Source organism: Marmota marmota, unplaced genomic scaffold, assembly GCF_001458135.2.
Source record: "Marmota marmota marmota unplaced genomic scaffold, marMar, whole genome shotgun sequence".
Taxonomy (NCBI): domain Eukaryota; kingdom Metazoa; phylum Chordata; class Mammalia; order Rodentia; family Sciuridae; genus Marmota; species Marmota marmota.
Window position 1 is genome coordinate 12,476,230 of NW_026000005.1, and position 18,475 is coordinate 12,494,704.

General features: G+C 38.3%; 1 long non-coding RNA gene across 2 annotated transcripts in view; it reads left to right on the forward strand.

The window, feature by feature from the left end:
• Positions 1-7,995, forward strand: part of LOC125618162 — a 61,876-nt gene extending 53,881 nt beyond the window's left edge. For both annotated transcript variants that reach the window (XR_007349416.1, XR_007349415.1), the window contains exon 6: positions 5,365-7,995. This is a non-coding gene — a long non-coding RNA (uncharacterized LOC125618162). The remainder of the gene's footprint in view (positions 1-5,364) is intronic.
• The last annotated feature ends 10,480 nt before the right edge of the window (positions 7,996-18,475 follow it).

An 18,475-nucleotide genomic window follows, 5' to 3' on the forward strand; every position in this document is an offset into this window, starting at 1 on the left:
AGAGAGAGAGAGAGAGAGAGAGAGAGAGAGAGAGAGAGAGAGAGAGAGAGACAGAGAGAGAGAAATTGTTCTTGTATCCAAATGAAGTAAGTTACTAAATTCCATCCACAGTGATCAGGGCAGAATTTATATGTATTCATTATTCTATCCTCTGGTGTGTAGGTATTATGGAAAGAGAGAGGCAATTAGATATTTTACAAAGGCAAGAGAGAGAATACTTCTAAACTCTAGGAGTCATTCTTAAAATTTGGAATAATCCACTGAGCTTATCAAGGAAACTGGTGGTATTCTTTAATGATTTTTAAAATACCTGTTTCAGTGAGTGTAAAGGAAATTCTGGAATGAGAGGATAGGGACCTTGTCTTATAAATAATTTTTGCTTTATTTTAATATTATCACAGAGAAGACATATAGGCCATTGCGAGTCAACAGAATGCAAGATATGGGTGGAGGCAAGCTGTATGTAGCCTTAATTGCTTTTATTAGTGCTCAGGAATTCTTGGGGAAGTAGCTTGGCTTATAGACACAGCTCCAGGTTTTTCATCTCCAGGTGCTACTATCCCAGGTTTCTTGTTTTATTGCCTAGCTTACCTAATTTAATTTTCACATCTCCTAGGTTAAATTTGAATAAAAATTCTTCAGATCTTTCTGCAATATTGGGCAAGAGAGCTGTGTTGTGCAGATTAACTAATTCAGGGTCTTAAAGTCATTTGATTCAGGGTGCAGTATAAATGCAAAGCAGGATGCATCATAAAGCAAAATGCTAATTATTGCAGGCAATGCAGATGCTACCTTTAAAGGTGCCAGATGTGTATCACCTCTCAATAGCACAGGCTGGCTCCTGAAAAAGAATACGAGACATGGGATGTATAAATTGAGCAAAACAATCACTTGGAAGAATAAAAACCACTGAGTAAATCAGTGATTATCAGAAATGTTAGAAGGCTACTTTCTGGAAGACACCCAGGTCAAATGGGCAACAAAAGATATGGTTAAAAAACAAAACAAGGGTCTGGGGTTGTGGCTCAGTGTTAGAGCGGCTTGCCTAGCACATGCGAAGCATTAGGTTCATCCTCAGCACCGCATAAAAATAAATAAAATAAAGGTATTGTATCCAACTACAACTAAAAAACCCTCAGCTTCCATATTTGCTAAAACACTGAAGATTTGGATTCTTGTTTGTCTTCTTTTACATTGTTTTGTGGTTTAATCAAAGTGGAATGCTGCTTACTACTAAGGTCTACCATGGACATGATTTAATCTGAAGTATGAGAATTTTTCAATATACTTTTTTGTTTTCCTCAGTGTAGGCTCAGGATTTTAAAGCAAAACTCAGTATTTAGTTTATACAGATTTATTCTTTATTATGAAGACCAAGTAAACTTTAAGTGTTCATGTCGATAATGATTGTTTCAACTACCCGTGAGACTAAGGTGGCCTTTTAATTAATTTATTTGTATCACATATCCCAAAGGGTTGTTTTAGAAGGGACATAATTTGGAAAAAAAGACTAGAAGAAGACATATGGGACATGAAAAGGAAAAGAAGGTGCATGCTAACTACAAGGGCAAAAGGGACCTCTGAAGACATATGAGAATTCCTCTGTGGCAAGGTCAGACGAGGGGAGCCTAAGAAGTTGTGTAATTTTTGTCATCAGGATGGAGTGAGCATATCAATTCTTCAGAAGGGATATTGTCAGCATTTCATTCTAAATAAAATTTAATGCACAGAATCTAATAAAGGAATGCCCAAGAAACATAAGGTTTTTGATGACAGTTTTACAAAATATGAAGAAAAAACTTTAAAATAAATTTGGCTTCACTCTGAAAATTATAATATCCTAATTTAGGATAAGAGAGAAAAATGAATCTGCAACATCATAAATATTTAGTGCTGGGCTCTTTTATCTTGTGGCACACTTCTCTATTTAGCTATCACAGAGACCCCAAAGTCAATATGAATATAAAAAAGGAAAAAAAAACCCCAAGTATTCCAGAAGATTCTATTATTCATCCTATAGAAGGAGCTTTATATCAGGATAATTTCTTGATTGTTTTTTTTTTTTCTGGCATGCTTCTTTATTTCTATAATTCCCATCTGTCTAGCATTATCCCACCTAATAACACTTAATATTTATCCACCTCTGTCTTTGTGCTCACATCTTTAGGAAATCAACAGTTACAGAAGTGATGACAAAGATACTGACAATTCTACTCTACTCTCTGTCCTCTTTCTTCTTCCCCTTACCAGCCAAATCTCTGGATGTTCCAGCCTGTTTCCACTCTTCCATTTTCCTGTGCTTTCCTCAGTTTGCTGTCCTCTGGCTTCTCCCTCTCCTCTGCAGGAAAACACCTTTTGTCAGTCTCTAATATCATCCTCATTGCTAAATCCTAAGGATGCTCTTGAACCCTTTTCTTCTAACCTCTTGGAAACGACAAATGTCTGCTCCTTTCTTGATACTTCTTTGCTCTGTGACTCATTCTTTCAGTCCCCACTACTCCGATGACTTGTTCTAGTGTCCTTTGTGTTCTTCTCTTCTTAGGCAAATCTCTTACATTTTGGTGGAATCCTCTTCCCGGCTTCCATTTTGTATAATGCAGCACACTTGCTGTGGGGGTCTCATCTACTCCTATGGCTATAATTACTATCATTTTCTTGAACTTCATGTTTTCATATCCAGCTCCCTGCTGGATGTCACCTACTGCATAAACATCAGACCTGTCCAGCCTGAACTCATCACACAGTTCCCTAACTTGCTCCTTGTATAGATCTTGCACTACCATCCACTCCAAAATGCAGAGGCCATTCTTGTCTTTTCCTCTGTCAACCTCATCTCTATTAAGTTATTAAGTTTTGTTGCTTCTACCCTCCAAATACCTCTCAAATATGTGCAGTTCTTTCCACTCCTCTGCTACCATCCTGGATCAGGCAATTACAATCTCTCACCTAGAATACATTTATCACCTACTTGTCTCCTTGTCTGTGGCCTTGTTCTTCTTCAGTGGTTTCCACTATAGCCAGGGATCTTGGCACCAAGGAATTCAGATTATGCCATTTCCAGGCTTAAAATCCTTCAATGACTCCGTATTCTCTTATAAAGAAGTTCATACTGGTTGATAGAGCTTATCAGACCCTTCATGATCTTGTTCTTGTTTTCCTCTTTGGCTTTATTTTTAGAGGAGGTGTGAGGGAACTTACTTCAAGTCTCCATACTATGAGTACAAAGTACCTAGTTAGGAACACAGACTTAGACATTCAACTATAAGAGTTCAAATTCCAGCTTGTCACTTAATATTATGACCTCAGGTAGCTAGCTTACTTAAGTACTCAATCTCAGATTCCCATCTATAATATAGAATAATGACGAAATTATTATGAGGATTAAATGAGTCAATGAGAGTAAAACATTTAGAGCATGCTGGGGCATACTCAGTAAAATCACCCTCTATCTACTATTACCACTAGCCCTAGCACTGAAGATCGTGGGACCCCTCATTTGTGATTCAAAATCAAAACAATTCAGAATTTTAAAGTCCATTTTAGGCAAAAAGTGAGACTAACAAGGGTGTGATGTTTTTCAATGATTGCTATTTTGATCTTTTTTGGATATACCAGATTGAAAAAAAAAAAAAAAGAGAGAGAGGGTCTAAGCCCTTTGCTTAGGGGCTCTCTTTGCATTCTGTATTCCCTCAATTTTCCGATTACCATTCTATGTCACAATTTCTTCTTGTTTTACCTCCCATTATAATGCTATTGCCATGAAGGCAGAGTCAACTTTTATCTTATACACTTTTTAAATGCTCTCTGCTTGGCATCGCCTGTGTTCAGTAAATCAGAGAATGACTGAAGGCCAGGAACCTCACTTTTCTTTAGTTATCATCTCATTAGGACAGAAAAAAATAATAGTAAATTTATATATTTTTTTAAAGAACTATTTGTTTATTTCTTTTTCCTTCTGACATTGTGCTTCTGCATTAAACACTACTCATAACCAAATGAATTACTAGCTTGGTCTTTGCTGTTTTAAAATCCAAGTGATAGTAAAAAAATGAGCCTTCTAAGATTCTGAAGACCTTTTCAAAACATGGCAGGATTGTTCTCTGTGCTGAATTTTGAAAACCTGGTATGAAGGCATTGGTTTTGCATCTGTGGTCCTAAGTCTAACCTAGAACTCTTAATGGTGGGAATCTCAGTCTGGGGCTGACTGGTGAAGAGGAAATTTTTGAGCCCTCCCAATCAGGGTCTTGGGGAAGTTACTCATTTACCTCCAACAGAGAAGTTCTTACGTTTCAGACTTGAAGCCCCTGGGAAGTCCCTGATTCCCTGTTTGGCAGTTAGGTGCTGAGATTTCATCTCACCATTATAAATTATTCAACAAACATTCATAAGTTCTTCCTAGGAGGTTTGTACTAGCGCCTGCAGAGGCATTATGTAATACACAAAGACAAAGACTTGGGCCTACTCTTCAGAAGTGCAATCCAGAAATCACCTGCTGCTCTTAGAAAAGTCTACCCCACGTCTTCAGGGAAATCCAATATCTGCCCTAGCAGTTTTGCAAATGCCCAGGGAGTTCTGCTTCATCTCATCATCTTGGGCTCTGATGTTTTACTGACACTGGATTTGTATTGTTTATTTTGTGTCCTCTGGTTGTTCCTTTATCTCTGTTCTGGCATCGACTCAGACATAGGAGGTCATTTCGTCTCCATGATTCTTTTCCTCAGACTCTCAAAATATCACCATTTCAAAATGGAAAATAATCTTTCCTCATACTTGTTTGTACTACATGATCCAACTTTCTCCATTCCCTACCTATAAGCTCTTCTTGAGCTTCCTTTGCATGGCAGTTATTCTCCAATGCACTCTGCTAAACAGTGTTCCAACTGTTCCATCCATGTCCCCCCCCCCCTCTTCCTTTCTCCCTCATTATGTGAGTAACATCACCACCACTATCCTGGTCGTGACTCCTCCAAAGGCATGAATGAATATAGTCACAGTGGGCTTCAAAAACATTTTTTTTTCTCTTTCCTTTACAGAAGTGTGACACCTAGGGAAAACTTGGAAGAAGAAGAATTTATTTATTGAATTCTTTACTTCAACAATTGAAGGACAAGGACCAAGCCTTGTTTGCCATTGTATTTCTATCATCTACACACAGAATAAGTACTCAACAAATATTTATTATGCAAATAAGTTTACAATTTCCAGGAGACATGCACTGAAGTTAAATATGTTCAGTTTCTCTATAAATAGCTCAGCACCAACTAATGTTCCTATTCTCTAACATATGCTGTATTCTTGTTATATGTCAGGGCACTATAAATTTGAAAACAGGTATTGTTCATCTGGCTTGTATTCTGTTCACAGCATTCTCATTGATGTCTAAGGCAAAACAGTGAGGATCTGGCAAAATGTTTTGGATGTACAGACTGTGGAGCTGTTTTCTTCAGGTACCATGGCTGCCAATATCCCCAAGATGGAATGAACTTTTGACTCTGGGCACCAGATAAAGCTTCAAGCTGTTCCCTGTAGGAGTGAGGAACTTGGAAGGAGTTAAGGACTTCAATGGCTTTCGCTAATGCTTTTAGGCAGCTTCACCTATTTTTGCCTAAAAAGCACACAGAACAGTTAAAGATCAAGGCTTGTTTTAAATATGTCATCCAGACTCCTGGAAATCCAGATATTGGAAATAATGTCTGACAATTGTTTTCTTCTTTAAATAAACCCCAACAGCTTTGCCACCAGCAGTAAGCTCCTGTGTATTAAGGCAATGTGTCCTTGAAAGGGGTTTCATCTCTTCTTACATATCCTGTTTATTTTCTCAGGTGGAATGATCTCAAAAAAACCATTTTAGCTTAATGAAATTACCAGCCTGGACGGAAAAGCTTTATGTTTGAATAGAACATTTTTTTACTTCCCAAGTACTTTTTCAATAAGAAAACTGACGGTGATATAGCTGTTGACCTTAAAGATGAAATATTTGCCTTTGCATGCTGTGTACTTTCTCAAGAGAAAGTTGTGCTATTTTCCTGGTCCTTCAGTGAAATATGATGGTCCCTCATACAGGTAGAAATGCTTTGGACCTTAGATCAACAATGTCACAGTCTTCCTTGCTTTTATCACCCATAGCCTGCATTTTGTCTGGAAGCCAGTACACGAAAGCTGCTGCTGCTGTTTGAGCAGATTTCTTTGTTGTGTTCTCTTCTCATTTTGAAAACCATAAGAATTGCTACTCAATAAAAAAATAACAGTTGAGCTTCATTTCAGTATTGGTATTGTGGCTCCAGCTGCGAGCACTGCAGCATGCTCTGGAGGAAGCTTTTAGGAGTCTCCATAATTTCTTCCTGACCCCAGCTGGTGATCAGTTTATGTCCTGAAGCTTGCAGATGAATAGCCCTTCTAATTCCCATCCTCGTGTGGGTGCATTCTGGCTTGCCCTATCTGAATAGAAAATCTGAAAGGTGACAGTGTTTTGAAATGTTATTCCTTTGGAAACAGGAAGAGAAACACCTTAGATTAATAGCCTTCTTATTTACTAAAAAGAGAAAGCATATTTTGTATGTCACATTAGAATGCAATGCAACAATTCTCACCTAGTACGATGTTTATGGTCCATTTATGATTTTGTTCTCTTCCTTTTCCTTTAACATATTATTTCATTCAATCAATCACATAATCATTCTATCATTTTTATATTCTTTATCATATATTCTTTTATTCCACTCACATCTATTAAGTATCTTTTATATGCAAGATATTGTGTATGATAATGGCCCCTGACATTCTTGATTTTTTTTTTTACATCCACAGTTTACAAGCTCATAGGGCAAATAATAATTGAATATAGATGTATATAACAGAGGCTGATTAAAAATACTCTGCTGTTTTAAACTTAAGAAAAAAACAGTTTACAAATTATTTTCACCTGATTTGATTCATGTCCATACTACTTAAAGAGTCGGTATCAGAATCCACATTGTATTGTTCCCTTTCTTTTGTGATTGCCAATTGTATCCACTTAGCATTGAAACTACACTAACACGATGTATTTGCTTTTCTGAAGATTTTGTGAAGGAATGTACCAGGACATTTCTTTCATCATAGCCTTTTCCCCTTTGTCACTGACGTTGTCACTAGGTGGCTGCTTGTCCTACTCATCCCAAGATGCTTTGGAAAAGGGGACATGTTGTAATTAGAGTCTGCACAGGGAAGTGCAAATGCCAAACTGGATTTCTGGTTGGGATGGCGGCAAGAGACAAACTGTTGTAAAATGTACCAGTAAGTACCATTTAAAATATGTGCGAAGAAAAAAAAAAGACTTCCTTTCTCTAGAAGATTGAGTTAATTTACCTTTAAGAAGGGACACAACAATCTGGAGCAGATTGTACTGGCCATTTAACCCACAAAGGGGAAAAATAAAATTATATCTCCCAAATAAACTTTAGTCTCAATTACAATCTCTATGGTCTCTTCTAGCTTTAAAATTCTATGATTCTAATTATGCTCTCCGTGAATTTGTTTCCATTGCTCTATCAATAAAAGGCACAAGGCTGCTTCTATAAAACTCAGAGTCAGGTGGAGATATGAAAATAACCAGTCAACATGACAGATATAGAAAATAGAGCCAGATCATCTTTTTCCCTTAGCTCTATGGGTCATTCCACTTTGCATTGTGTGAGTATAATCTGGAAGAAGAACCACCTGGTGAACACAAGATGAGTGACCCAAATGTAGATTATTAACTACAAATTATTCTATACTGGGTAGTTAGACATATTTAGATTACCTAAAACTACAGTTAGATAGGTTTTTTCCTTTTAATACATTTTCAGAGTCATTATCATCTTTATATTCATAACTGCTCTGTGATATAGATGATGTGTTTATCAGCATGACCCAAACCAGAGGTTCTGAAAATCATTTTTTCTTTCTCAAAACACCTGAGTGACTCAGGGCACTTAAATCAACTGGGTGCTGGAGATGGCAGTTTCTCAACAGGAGGGCTTCTGTCCTTCCTCCCAGGAGGTATGTTGGAAATTTGAGGATGATCTTAGCTTCACTCTCAACCAAGAGTGATGCTCCACCTAACCTCTTCTGGTTGTAAACTACTTCTGAAAAGCTTCTTTGATTATCAAGAGTTCTGTAGATATCAGAGGAGGGAGAGTCAGCAGGATTCCTTCACAACCCAAGTAGAGATGTTAGGAGTGAGAAATATGTGGGAATGTCACTTTAAAAAAGAATTTTCATTTCAAATGGTTTGGGTGGACCCTTGGAGGGTACCTTTTAGAGAACAATGGGACTAATCAACTGTGTATTATTTTCTTCAGTTAATTGAATTGTCTTACTAACTTGGTTATTAGGATCCTGGCTTTTAACTTATATCCCAGGGAAGACTCATGATTACAGGCCAATCTGCATGTGGTATGTTCCATAAAATAACCTTCACAAACATAAACCTTGTTATCTTGCTTTGAAAGAAAGTGAATACTGGAAAAATTTATGAATGTTAGCTAACTTTTATCAGAGCACTTGGGTTATTTGTTTTTCTGCTCATATGATATTTCTATTTTCTCCATAAACACGATTTCATTAGTAACAAGGCTCTTAAATTAGAAAAAGATGGTGGGAATGGAGAGCAGGATCCATGCAAGAGATGTGAGAGAGTTAATCTAAAAAGTTCATATCAATTTGGATGTGGGAAACAAGAGGAAGAGAAGATGATTCCAAGGTTTTGCACCTGATGAATAATGAGATAACAATGTTATTCATGGAAACAGGAACACAGAGCGAGGAGTTTGGGACAAGTAGAATTTGAGGTGGTGGCTATGAGTCAAAGCATATGGCTTGCCAGCTCAGTGTACATCATTAGTGTTCTCCAACAGACCAGTGGTAATTTGGGCCTGCAGTTTATAGATTACTGGGTTTCCATAGCTGTAATAGTTGAAATTACAGGAATAGATAGGATGCATTGCTAAAGAGTTAGTTGAAATTGTAGGAATGGTTGGGATGCAAGTATGAAAAGGGAAAGTATACAAAGGAGATTTTTGGAGATAATCCATGGGAAGTATAGCTGATAAATACGCCAACTAGGCTTTGTAACATGTACAAATTAAAAATGCACCTCTGAAATATACAGTGTCTCTGGAATCATACAGCATTGTACATGTTGGCACAGGAATGTTGTCAAATATTAGATCCTGATTCCACTTTTTAAACAAGCAGAGCAAAGGTGACACGATTTGTGCATCTTCTCTGTTGTCAATCCTGGCATGGTGTTTATTTTCAGCTGGGGAATGTATTCCTATGTAAAGATTTAATGAAAAAAAAATGCATGAAAGAAAGAAAGGAAAAAAGGAAGGAAGAAAGAAGAAAACGAAGCCAACACGCCAGGTTTGTGGCAGGGAGTAACTCCTGGTTTGTAACAGGAATGCTTCCCAGTTTGTTTAGCTAGTGACCTCCAACTTGATTCAGAAGAAGTAGTATTCACTGCAGAATGAGAAATGATTCATTTCTGGTTCAACTGTAGCCGTGGGCCTGTTCCTCCATAAAGAATTGCCGGGTGAGCTTGATTATATTCCTAGGCTCAGAGGCTGGCACTTCCAGAAAGTGCTCTCTTAATCATTTCACTCAGGTCCTCGGCCTGACAGTGTCAAGAGCCCCAAAGGGGAATCGCCACAGGCTTATCCGTTTTCCACCAACATCTTAAGGGATTTCACTCCTCTTAGGGATTCTGTGGGCTGTGGTGTCCTTTGCCTTGTCCCCTCTCCATTTCCCGCCCAGTGTGTTGACTGTAGGGACTAATTGCTGCAAGCCACATAAGTTATCATAGTTGCTAACGGGTTCTGAAACACCTCTCTTCATTCTAACTCGCTTACAGGTCTCTGACAACCTCTCTATCTTGCTTCTATCTTTCTTCAGCTTTATTTCTTTTCACAAACTCTTTCCCAGTGTCCCCTCCCCTTTGACAGCCTATTTAGTCCTCTGCTCTCCCGAGTGGAGAGAGAGTTGCTCAGCAGAGTGTCATGCTGTAATGGAAACTAGGTCCCACGGGTGCCCACTGCCTGTCCCTGAAAGCTTTTTCATCTTGTCCCTTGTTACCCCAGAGAATAATTACTTCAAAGACCAGTCCCAGTGCCTGGTATTTCAGTTTATCTCATTACCTCCGTTTTTTTGCCAAGCCCGCCAGTGATGCCAGAAATCAAATCAGGGTTGCTGGCAGTATTGCCTGCCTAGCATGTTCTGCCTCTCCACTGCCCGACACTCTAATGTTCCCTGATTGCAAACCCTGTCATCATCTTCTTTGAATTAGCTGTGCCTCCTGAAATGGCATAATGGCTGTGCTTGCTGGAGTGCTGATGTGGAGTCCTGTTTTAACTGTCTGTCAAAGTCTGGGCTAATGAATTCTATTAGCATATTAACTTGCCAGCTTTGGGAGCCCAGGAGGAGCTGGGAAGCCAAACGCAGTTGGCAGAGCACAGCTGCAGTGCTTCAGAGAGCTCCTTGGCAATTGTGGCACCAGAGACTCCAGTAATGTAAATGTGCAGACATGGGAATGTATGCAGAATTAGAAAGGTTATTTGTAACAATGCACTCCAGCTGTAGAAAATGGGATAAGAGATGACATTTTTTGACTGTGGGGTCTACCTCAGGCATTTTAAAGAGTAGCATAGCCTTGGGAATGCCCGAAGGCACTCATGGTCTAATCCTATATTCTTTTAGAAATTAGAATGTATGGAAGCAAGGTATACTTTCCACATGACTTTTTATTTTTTTAAGATGGTTTGAGGTAGTCATATGATATTAATCTCTTTTTAACTCTGATGACCTGTGATTGGCATTGTTCCTTTAATAACCAGGCATCATTGATAGGAATGCTTGTTAAGAGTAGCTGGTAGCTTAATGACCAGTATACCACTTTCCCGACCCTTCCATTGAAATTCAACTCCCTGGAATAGCAAATTATGCAATTACTAATAACAGAAAAAGTGCCTTTTCCCCCCAGTAAATAGAGGCTTGAAGTGGATGTATATTCATCACCGATTTTACATTAGTGTTTAGGGTAAACTTGCTGTAAGAGCAGGTACCATGGTTGCTAGGCAACAAGAAGTGATTGTTATGCCCAAGATTCAACTCTTAAAGTGTATGTTTAATGGGTGTAATCTTCAATTTAGTTTGGGATTAATTTAAAAAATGTATAGCTTGAAATACTTTATGTTAATAAACTTTTAAATTTTGCAACATGGTATTAACACTAAATGTGTGACAGGCACTGAATTCCAGAAAGGTTTCTTAAAACTGTATTAACTGTGGTTAGAGCTAAATTATTCTGCCCACCTAAATAACTTTTGAATAAATTAACAAATTAATTAGTGTTGTTCTCAAAGACTTGGTGAAAGCTTGCATATTTCTGGGTAAAGGATATTGCAGACATAGCAAATGTAATTATAAGGTCTGTAGCTAAAGTTGAGTCTCTCTGTCTTTATTAGTCTATCATTTCTGGTATTAAGCATGATCACTTTTTAATCTTTACTGTCAACAGAAGAAATACATGCAAGAACTTTGACTTACTGAATCTGATGCAGTGATATTGTGATATTTATTTTGTAAACATAATCCACAATAATATTATTTCTGTCAAAGACAATGGTGCTTAAAATGCTTTATGATCTACTTCTAGTTTTTCTTCCTCAGGCTTATTTTTTGAATAATATTTGTTGAAGTATTATTTATCTGGTCCTTCCTTCCTATGAGTAAATATACTTAACACCAAAAACCCAAATAACCCAATCAATAAATGTCCAAAGGAACTGAGCAGACACTTCACAGAAGAAGAAATACAAATGAACAAAGAAATATATAAAAAATGTTCAACACCTCTAGCAATTAGAGAAATGCAAATTAAAATTACAATGAGATTCCATATCATTCCAGTCAGAATGGCAATTATAAAGAATACACATAACAATAAATGTTGATGAGGATGTGGGAATAATGGTACACACATAGATTGCTGGTGGGATTGCAAATTGGTGCAACCACTCTTGAAATCAGTATGGATATTTCTTAGAAAACTTGAAATGGAACCACCATTTGATTCAGTTATCCCACTCCTCAGTCTATACCCAAAGGACTTAAAATCAGCATACTACAGTGACACAGCTATATCAATATTTATTGCAGCTCAGTTCACAACAACCCAGCTATGGAACCAACCTAGGTGCCTGTCAGCAGATGAATGGATAAAGAAAATGTGGTATGTACGCACAATGGAATATTATTCAGCCATAAAGAAGAATGAAATTATGTCATTTTCTGGTAAATGGATGGAACTGAAGAATATCATGCTAAGTGAAATAAGCCAGTCCCTCAAAAAGCCCAAATGTGCTGATATACGGTTGCCAACCCACAACAAGGTGGGGAGCAAATAGAAGTCCTTTGGACTAGACAAAGAAGAAAGAAGGGAAGGGAGTGGAGAGGGGAATAGGAGGGACAGTAGAATTAATCAGACACAACTTTCTTGAATACATGACCAGGCTAACTTTGCATCACGCACAACCACAAGAATAGGATCCTAATTAGAATAAGTTATACTCTATGTATATGTAATATGCCAAAATACACTCCATGATCATGTATATCTAAAAAGAACAAAATTTTAAAAAGAGTATATACAGTCATGCCTCCTTTTTATAGAAAATTTCTTTTACGTATTGTTTATTTCACCCTTTGGAAGTTCCATGAATGAAATGAAATGAAGTAGGTCATTGACTATCATGGACTCTGATGATTGCTTACTTAACAACAAACCTTTACTTGGGTTTCCCCATCCTCTAATTCCTTCCTTAAGAATGCATATTCTGTTCATATCCCTGAAAGAAGCACCCCAGGAAGATGGATCTTTATTTGGTTCATGACTAAGTCAATTATTCCAATAATTCCAATCTACTTAACTGCATTGGCTTGGGACCGGGCATGTGATACAGTTTTGGCCAAAGAGACAGGAGAACAATGTGAGGACAATATTATGGTTAAGATATGAGGTATCCCCCTAAAAGCTCATGTAAGAGACAATGCAAAAAAATTTAGAAGTTAAATGTTTGGTTTATGAGAGCCTTACCTCATCAGTGCATTAATCCCTTTGAATAGATTAACTGGGTGATAACCTTAGACAGGTAGGGTGGGGCTGGAGGAGGTGGGTCAATGGAGGCAAGCCTTTGGGGTATATTTTGTCCTTGGTGACTCAAGCTTAGTCTCTTTGTTTTCTGGTGGCTAGGTTCCATCTGCTTTCCTCTGCCATGATGTTCTGCCTCATCTCTTGCCCAGAGCAATAGAGATGACTGTCCATGTTCTGAGAGCTCTGAAACCACGGGCCAAAAATGAACTTTTTTTCCTCAGTGTTGTTCTTGTCAGGTCTTTTGTTCACAGTGACAAAAACTGACTAAAACAGAAGGCATGTGCCTAATTTTTCCATTTGGTACTGGGTGGGGGGCAGATATTGTTTGAACCTACTGCACCCAATTGTAACCACAAAGGAAGAAAACTGCAAGGAAAATCTGAAGATGAAAGATGAGAAAGATGTCATTATTGAGCCACTGAATTATTCAGCCTTGGAAATTTGGGCTTCTTATGTGAAAGAACACATTTTCCTTATTGTTTAGGCAACTTTTCATTTCCTGTAGCCAAGGCAATGTAACTCATATCACCTTACTATCATTTTATTTTTAGTTAGGATTTATGTAAAGACTAAATGTTTATGATTTCTCATATTGCCTCAGTCTCTTAGGTCATTAAAATTGCAGACAATGTGCAATATTTTCCTTTGCTTCAATTGGCTGACTCTCCATGGCATATGCTTGCACACTTGCCTTCAATGCAGTAATCAGAAGAGATGATTGATTGATTGTTCTGTTCATCAATCGTTTGTAGGCAAGCCTCTCTGCCAGCTAACTAGGAACAGTTAAATACTGCATAATCCCTATAATCAAAGAGTATTCAAAAAGACAAACCTGTATTTTTTGGTGCAAACTAAAAAATGCATCTTTGACTGGAGAGAGGAGCAGGATAATAGATACGGATAAGCGAGAAAAGAAAGAACTCGGTTTGTATTTTCAACAATAAAGCTGTGTTAGTAATTGCATTTTCATAAAAATGCATTGACTCCTTCAGTGTCAGTTTTCCTTTCTAGTGTTTTGAAGCAAGGTGAGCAGAGGTTATGATAAAGCATAACCGGAAGTCAGTTGTGCAACATAGCTGCTAATGATTAGGAATGACACAAGATGAATAAGGAGTTGTAATCAGAACTTCTATTTGTGCTAAAATTGCACAACACAGTGAACCCCAACAGTCTCTTCCCTGTAAACATCCTGCGGTCAGTGAATGAGTGCACAGTTTGTACTCTTAGAGGATAGGCACTGTCATTATCGCACACCTATTATTTACAGTTCCCAACATTCTAGCCTATTCTATGCTCTCTACCTTTGCACATGCTATGATTTGTACATGAATGATAGCTAATTTTCATTTGTTCTCCAAAGCCATCTCTTAGCCACCAATACTCAGATTGGCATCTCTTTTGAGCCCCTTTTTGGGCTTCCATGCCTTAAAGAGTTAGTCTTCTATTGATGCTGCGTCTTATACAATATCCTGTGTTATGGTTAGGATAAGAAGGGTCCCTCAAAAGCTCCTGTGTGAGATAATGCAAGAAAGTTTAGAGTTGAAATGATTGAGTTAGGAGAGCCTTAACCTAATCAGTGCATCAATCCCCTGCTGGGATTTACTGTGTGTTGACTCTAGGGCAGGTAGGGTGTGGCTTGAAGATGTTGGTCCAAGGGGTCATGCCCTTGGGTTTATATTTTGTCCAAGAGGGGAGTGCTCTCTCTCTCCCTCCCTCTCTCTCTCTCTCTCTCTCTCTCTCCTTCTTGGTAGCCATGTCCCCAGCTGCTTTCCTTTATCATATCCTTCTGCCATGGTATTCTGCCTCACCTCAGGCCCTAAGGAATGGAATTGGCCATCTATGGACTGAGACCTCTGAAACTGTAAGCCCCAAATAACTGTTTCCTCTCTAAAATTGTTCTTGTCGGGTCTTTTGGTCACAGCAGTGAAAAAATTGACTGAAACATTCTCACATGGCATATGGTAATTGGTTTGTCTTCTATTCCCACCATCCTAGGGGACTAACCCATAGGTTTGTTTATCTTTGTGTTTCATCATCGAACACAGTGCAAGGCACGTGGCAGGCAGCCTTTCCACACTGCCTTCATGGTGTTATGCAACAGTATTTTAAACAATGAAAGAAATTAAGCTTCACTGTTGTATAGTTACGTGAGTTCCCCTTCAACTCAGTGTTGGATTGCATTTGCCAGCCTAGGCCTCATACTCACTTCTGTGTGTATTATTGAATTTATAATTATCTGTGCCTTTTGTTTCTAGACCTGACTAAGTGTCAGCTGGGAGTTTTAGGTGTTGATAATAGTGCTTTGCAATGGAACAAAGAGAAAAGATGAAACTCAGAAAAGTCATTGTTACTCTTAGTAACACGAGGGAAAAAGTGAAGTGGAGCATCACAGCCCATGTGAGAGTTTTTGATTGCCCATGGGGTTTCAGTTTCTCTTTCCATCTGGCCTTACTAATTGTGATAATAGGAAAGTGAGATCTGGGTCTAGATTCGTAGATGTGATTGGATAGGTCCCAAGAAACTCCAGTTTATTTTGTACCTAGGAGCACACAGAATAGGTTAACAATTTGCCTATTGCCTTCATTCCCCTTCAATCCCTTTATCCTTGGGATGGCCCAGTAGAGTCTGTCTTTTGCAGTCTCTTTGGGTCCCTGATAAACAGAGCAGTTAGGCCTGAATGAGCTGAGAGATGAATAAGAGAATATTGATGCCCCACTATTTAATTGCCTCCTAAATCCATGGTAAATTTTTCAGTGATTTTAAACTCTGAAAGAATAGCAGACTCATTGATTTCTGTAATTCATTTATTTAGGGATTTCTATTATCAACTGAATTTGATTGATGGCTTCATGACAAATAGCTGTGTGCTCAGCATATACCAGCACTCTATAAGCTCACTCAGCCATAAACAATGTGTGATATAATTCTTGGGTCCTTTTGCTGAGTCTGTACCTTGCTATTTGGGGAACAACAGATTGTGATTCTTTAAGTGAATGGGGGTAAAGTCAAACTCCTGTTAGTTCCCTTAGAGATATACACATGTGCATACATGCATGCATGAACGCGCGCACGTGCACACACACACACACACATTTGTATGTGGATCCTGAGAATTTTAAAAGTCCTTTTTGAGATTCTGTGGCATTTTACTCCAAAATGTCAAGCATCAAGCTCCTCTTGTGATTCAGACTATACCAGAGTCGCCAGGATAGTGACACAGTGGTATTCTCTGCATGCTCTGATAGTCCATCTCCAAGTCTGTTTCTCTCAGATATAAGGGATGGTAGGTAGTGCTGCCATCAAAAATTTTTTATCAAAAATTAAAATGGAGCCTCATAAACCTGTTTAGTTTATTTCTCACAACTTCCACATGGATGGAAGTTAAGTGTGTTTTCTATTTTAGAGAAAATGGGAAGTCATTGAGAAAATGGGAAGTCATTATAGACTTGAAAACTTCTTTGCCAATCAGATATTATTAACTTTAAATATTCCTTCCAGGTTACATTAATGGGATTAGTGATGTGTATCTGACAATTCTCTTAATGTTTTTCCAGATGCAAATCAATTAATCTGTTTTAAAGACATTAGAATAAAGTCATCAATAAATTCACTAACCAGAAGTCACCACTATTAACATTTTAGTTAATTAGCTGTTTTAACTGAATAATTTTCTTTTTAGAACACTGTGCAGACAAACACGACTACTATACACGGTCATTATGACCATTAATGTTGGTCATAATGATGAGGTTTTTGTGTTTTTTGCTATTTGCCTAAGAGCTACAAGGTAGTACAAAGACTGATCTGTACTAAGATCTGTATGAAGCAGTGTCAGGTCCACTCTGGCCAGCTGGCCTTGTGCAGCTGCCCAGGGTACCAGACTGCCTTCACCTGTTATGGAGCAAGAAATAAAACCATGGCCACCATCTGCTGTGGGAAATGGGAATTTTCAGTTTAATCTCATGTTTGGTTTTGTCATTTGTAAGTTCACAAAGTTTCCCGTGTTTAATGTAAAAGGAGTCTATGAATGAACAAGTCAAACTGAAAGACATTAAGAAATTATGCTGTCTTATCAGCAAATATTTACTCTTAGAATGTAGAGATTAGTTAATTTTAAAATTCAGATTATAACAGAATGGGAAGGCACTATGATGACTTCAAAACAAGGTAAAAGAAGCAGGTTTTTGATGGACGACATTCTTTTTGTGGTCTAATGTTTATTTTGCATTATTTTCCCAAAGTGTAAAACAAATCCTCTTTGTTATTTGATGAAATGGGTTATCTATCTCACACTCAGTCTTTTGGGATTTTTAAGACAATGCCATGAGTAACACATTGATATAAAAATCTCATATGGGAATATGATCTACATTTAAGAATAAAGAAATAATTTAGTTACCTGTTTATAAAATTAATAAAGTTTTAAAAGAAAAGCTAAAGAAAATAATTTATTAATGTTAATTTTCTAATCATTGGTGAATTAACTTTTTGTATGAAAATAATATAATGACAACTCAAAATAGAAATATTTGCAACTTTTAGTGGGTACTTTTTTGTACATGAATTGTAGTCTACTGTCTCTTTATAATTATTAACATTATGGTTTTTTTTTTTGGGGGGGGGAACCAAGGGACTTTATTCATGAGGGACAACCGTGGTTAAGACACTAGCCAGCAGGTGGTCACAGCCTCAAATTACTGAGTGTCCACCTGCAGGGTGGGGGGAAGCATGAAGGGAAAAAAGTGCACCCAGAAACACCATTCCACTCCTAGAGACCCAGACACACTCTCAAGTGACTCAACTGACAGGTGGGGACAACAATTAGATGGAATAGTGGCCAGAGTGATGACTTGTGGGACCTGTGGAATGGGGCAGGTGCAGAATCCCCATCCATTCAGAAATCTCTTGGACCCTATTTGTCTTCCTCTTCAAGGACGTCTTGAAGGTCACTGCAAATCTCTTCAAGGCGGCTTCTATTTTTTTTTTACCCCAGGCCCCAGCCACTGGGCCCCTTGGGAAAGGCTGCTGCTGGGACACTCTCCTGGGCACTCTCCGGGAGGTTCCCACAGGCCTTGCCCTGAATGAAGAAGCTTCTGGTGCTTCTTGGGCTGGGGAAGTGGGCGTCTTTGGTGGATGAACATGTACAAGATGAGCCAGACGAGGTGGGGTCTTTCCCAGGTCTGGCTTGCCCAGGTTGAGTGTGCTCAGCATGAGCACGAGGGCCAGTAAGAGTGGAATTCAAAGTGGTGACAGCCTGGTTCCCAGTACCGGTATGAACACTGCTGCACCCTAAACCAATCCTTC